Raw genomic sequence first — 5,263 nt, 5'->3', positions numbered from 1 at the left:
TAAATACTGAAAAAAAAACTGAAGTTCTATCTGTGGAGGACCATCCAGGCAGTGTTAACTTCACAGCAGGCTGACATTACTCAGCTCACATTCCAGACACAGTGGAAAGCAGGTCCATGCTGTGTGAGAGTAAAGTCTCGTCCTACACTACTCGTCACAGGCTCACCTTAGATTATGTTTAATAAAAAGGCAAAGTGCATACAGAGATTACAATTTTGAAGACAAAAAAGAATGGTCCTGTTGTGTGGTCCCAACAATAAACGCAAAAGTTTATGACGCCCTGATGAGCTACTTATAAATATTTTAGATTAGATAGAGTTATACCAAAAGTCAAGTTCATTTGAAATCTTCAAAAACAAAGTTCCTGTTAGTCCTCAAGTGGTGCTTGTTATTAATATTTCTGATAAACGTGTGTGTTGAGTTACTTGTTATCCAAGCATAGCAGCTGCTCCTTACCATTCATCATTAAGGACTTTAACTGGCCATCTTCTTCAACTGCTACCCTTTCTTCACCATTCTCCACAATTCTGTTGTATCAAATGAAGAAAATCCACCTCCAAATGATGCCCAGTGAAGGCAAAGGAGAAGGAGCTGGTGACTTGGCTTCTGCTTCCTCGGGGACCTCTTCAGTTCCCAAAACAGTCATCAAATGGGTCTTCAAGGAAGTCAAATGAAAATGGGTCCCTTCCACCAAAAAATCCCTGAAGACATTGTCTGGGTTCTGGAATGTGAAGCCAAACTCATAAGGGCTGTCAAAATAACTTCTACCTCCTCCATCACCACCATTTAATCTGTCTTTGCCGTATTTGTCATAGATGTCTCATTTTTTAGCATCTGATATCACCTCATATGCCTTGGCTACTTGATTGAACTTTATCTCTGCTTCTTTATTGTCAGTATTTTTATCTGGATGCCACTTTCATGCCAATTTCCAATACACCTTTTTGATATTCTCAGATGACACATGTCTCTGCAGGATTAGAACTTCATAATAATCCACCATGTTTTAGCAGATTGTTGGAAAAAGTCCAAGGACAGTGGGCGGGATGGTGGGCAGCAGGGCTCCTCCCTGCTCGGGAACAGCTGCACTAGCAGTGGTAGGGTCTTCGGCCAGAATCTCCATTTTTTAAACAAGATTTACAGGTAATTCTCATGCACAAGTAAAATCAGGGAACATGTAGTAGCCTACCTCTTTTAGACTCAGTTTGGGGCTAGAGAGATGGCTCAGCAGTTAAAGGCACTTGTTCTCAAAGCCTCACAATCTCCAGTACCCATGCAAACCAGATGCACAAAGTGGCACATATATCTTGAGTTCTGTAACAGCAGCAAGAGGCCCTGGCACATCCATCCTATCTTTCTTGTCCTCAAATACATAAATTGATACCTATTTTCTTAAATGATTTAGTGTGGAATGGTATAACTTCCTAGCCCTCTGGTTTCAGAGCATGGCGAGCCATTGTGAGCACTGTCCTTTTAGACTTGTCTTGTTCATCAGACTACCACTGGCCATTATTTTTGCCTCAAGACCGTAAGTATATAATATTTAATAAAATATTTTCTATCCTGAGCCTGTGTCTTTTTCCCTCAATGCTCAGGATTACTCATGCCCCCCTTTTTGAACCTCCCTCAGTGTTGACATATAGATTCACCAAGCCTATACCTGGTTTTGAAAGGGAGTAAAATAATTTCTAAGTTGCATTACAGACCTGTTTTCCCAGCTAGGTTTTTCTTTCACTTTCTAAACCTGCTCCTTCCAATCATGTATCCATACCACAGCCTAACGATATTTGCCATATCTTAACATTTTCTCCTTATTTTTTTTTTGGGGGGGGTGAGCCATACTGGTCTTTTAGTTCCTTAAAAAGCAGTGAGATCTATGCCTTGTAGCTTTGCCTTACTGTGGAATGTTATTATCTGGTTATATTTATTAATTCTTCCACACTGTTCTTAAGTGGAATTTCAAAGAAGCTTTTTTCCTGATCACTTACTCTCAATATAAGCCAACTCTTCTTGTTAGGATCATTCATCCCATTTCTTTATCATACTTATAAAATTTTAACTATAATTTATAACTATGTATTTACTTGTATGATCATTTATTGATGGTGCCTTCCAACAACATCTAAGATGAATGAAGATAGGAACACTAGTTCTTCCCTATGAGTTCTTAGTTTTGAGTAATATTTGGCACATTGTGCATGCTCTCTTAATATTTGTTAAATGCAAGTTGTATATGGTCCTGCCACTGTATCTAGGATGATTTTCCTCACCATGGTTCATCGCTAGTCCTATTTTATTCCCGTGTGTGTTGCATGTGTGACTTAGCATATATGTGGAGGTCCTCATTTTCACCATGTTTGAGGCAAGGTCATATTGATTCTCACCACTATGTTCACAAGGCACATTTACCTGTCAGCTTCTAAGTACTCTCCTGTCTCTCTTCCAGTCTCATCATAGACCTGCTGGAATTGCAGACATTTTCTATTGCTTCAGGTTTTTATGTGCATGCTGGGGATATAAGCTCTTATACTCATGTTCGTGCAACAAGCACTTTATCAGTTAGCCATCTCCCGAGATCCCTATTTTATTCTCTTCATAACAATTCCCATAGGCTAATCCTATCATGCTAATATATTTATTTTACTATTTATCTTCTGCAATAACAATATTAATTCCAGGATACACTGCCTGAGCTTGAATTTTAGTTTTACCACTTATTCCATCTCTAGTAATATGGAGTGATTGAGAAAATCACTTAAGCCACTTCCCACACCTCATTAGTAAAATGGTAATAGTTATTGCCCCTACCTCATAGGGCTGTTGTGAGAATGAATTGAAAGATAGTTTACCTATCAGGGTAATTGCATGCAGTAAGCATTGTGATTTCTGTATCAACAATGGTAGTCATAATTTCTATTTATCTGTTTCCTTGATAAATGGCACCAGGCACATAATAAATAGATGACTCAGGAATAGATTTTGCTTATATTAAAATTGTATGTATTATTATCCATTAAAATAATATTTTATTAATATTTGGCTATTGATACACTTTATACATTAACCAAGTTTGAAAAGCTTACCTTTTTTACTGTCATGATATATTAAATTTTAGTATGGAGCATGTAACCTTTTCACTTCTCTAGGACAAATAATTATCTTGGGCCACACAAATAAAATATTTCTTGTTTGGACTATGGGTGAAAAAGAAGTAAGGTAGGCTTTGCTGTCTGTCTCATTTAAAAAAAAAAAAAAAAAAAAAAAAAAAAAAAAAAAAAAAAAAAAAAACCTGTGATGGCTGACTTAAATGTGCTTCAGTTCCAAAATCTGTGTAACTATTGTTATTCTACTCTTAGAGCAACTCTGCAGTTAAACACTTCAGTACATGCTTCCTTTTCAACCCCACCCCCATTTGGCTCATGGCAAACACAATTTTAAAATGATTTCAGTTTCATTGTGACAATAACTTTTGCCTAAGCAAGAAATGTCTTCTAGGGGTAGAACTGGATTCTAATTTAAATTCTTTTTTCTCCCTACAAATGTTGAAACATTGAGACAAGTTTGGGCAGGGAAATTCAAGCACTTAATTCATTTCTCTCACCACATATATGAAATATAGAGGCTCAGTGATTTATCATACTCTGGATTTTATTGTACTGTCATTTTTAGTATATTTAAGTTTTGTTAATACAATCTTGACAGTAGGGTGGAATGTAATTTAAATTTTAATATTTTCAGCTACAGCAATGGTTATGTATTATTTCTGCATATGGAAAGATACTGATTCTCTGATTGATATAGTGGAGAGGACAAAATATATCCTCAGGTTACTTTTTTAAAACAGAAGTAAAAAAAAAATATTCACATCACTGCATCCCTGATGTCATGACATAATAGACACTTTGAATTATTGACTAAATTTCTAGTTTCAACTTACCATCACCTTAAGCTATAGATTTTGGACATTACATAAAATCAAATTAGGTTATTTAATTTTGAAAGTTGCTTCTTTACCCACCTAAGCTACAGGAAAAACCTTGTCTCAAAGTTAACAACAACAACAAAAAGATGGACTCACTTTTGCCAGCCCTGCTGAAAGTAACTGAATTCAGGAGTTTATGGGGGGGAGGAAAGGCTTTTATTCATGGTTATCTAACATGTCATCTTTTATTCTGGAATTCATTCATTTTTGGAGTGTGTGTAATATGTGGGGTGTGTGTGGGTGTGTGTGTATAATATATAAATGTTTGCAAATGCATGTGCCTGATACACACATATATAACAACCAGAGGATATTGGGTATCCTCCTCTCTCACTAGGCCACATTTCCTTTAAAGAGGATCTTTCACTGAATCTGTAGCTGATCATTTTGCAGCTAGTTGGGCTAATCAACTAGCTCTAACTATCTTCTTATCTCCAGCTTCATTCAGTGCTGGTGTTAGAGTTGTATGTGGCCATGCCTAGCATTTTATTTGGGTGCTGGGAATCAAACTCAAACCCTCATACGTGTACAGCATGTTTTCTTACCCATTAAACCACCTTCCCACCACTAAAAATTCATTCTTTTTTGTTTGTTTGTTTTATCTTTTGAGATTAGGTTTCACTTTAATCCAGGCTGACCTGGAATTCAGTATGTAGTCTCAGGCTGGCCTCGTACTCATAGTGAGTACCTCTGCCTCCTGAGTGCTGAGATTAAAGACATGCACCACAACCACCATGTATGGCCAAAAATTCATTCTTAATAGTCTATCTTTATGGAGCTACTTATAATGAAAGAGGATTCCTTATACAATTTATTTAATGACATGTCTTCTGAAATTGGCTCCATTTTTATTCTGGTTAATAGTGGTCCTTCTATTTTGGGGCTTAAACCTCTGACTCTTAACTCTTATGCTTCTTCAATTACAGACTGTTCTCTTCTCATGAACAGGGCCAAATTAGCCAACAGCACTTTCATTCCCTCAAGATGGAGAGTGTTCAAACACAAGGGTCTGGAGGTAGAGTTGCTTTTGCTGAAAATCACTAACCCCTCACTTGAGTCCACCGAGTGGTTAAGGCAGGGTGGGAGCCTGACATCTATGCTTTCATTCTGTGTTTGTTTGTCTCCTTTACTTGGGCTGATGACACAGAAGGAAATCATCTCCCTCAACCTTTCCCCTTGATTTATCTTGGATTCTCAGAATAGTAAAACCTTACAAGACAGACCCTTCATTCCCCCAGAGGGCAAGGGGGAGGCTGTGCCCTGGAGGAGAAGGGAACATCT

At 37.4% G+C, this 5,263-nt stretch overlaps 1 pseudogene; it reads right to left on the bottom strand.

The window, feature by feature from the left end:
- Nucleotides 1-421: 421 nt before the first annotated feature.
- On the bottom strand, nucleotides 422-1,003 carry LOC101613031 (annotated as a pseudogene).
- Between the last annotated feature and the right edge of the window lie 4,260 nt (nucleotides 1,004-5,263).

This window comes from Jaculus jaculus, chromosome X (genome assembly GCF_020740685.1).
Source record: "Jaculus jaculus isolate mJacJac1 chromosome X, mJacJac1.mat.Y.cur, whole genome shotgun sequence".
NCBI lineage: Eukaryota > Metazoa > Chordata > Mammalia > Rodentia > Dipodidae > Jaculus > Jaculus jaculus.
The sequence above is the reverse complement of the archived record's forward strand: the minus strand, read 5'-3'. Positions and strand labels throughout refer to the sequence as shown.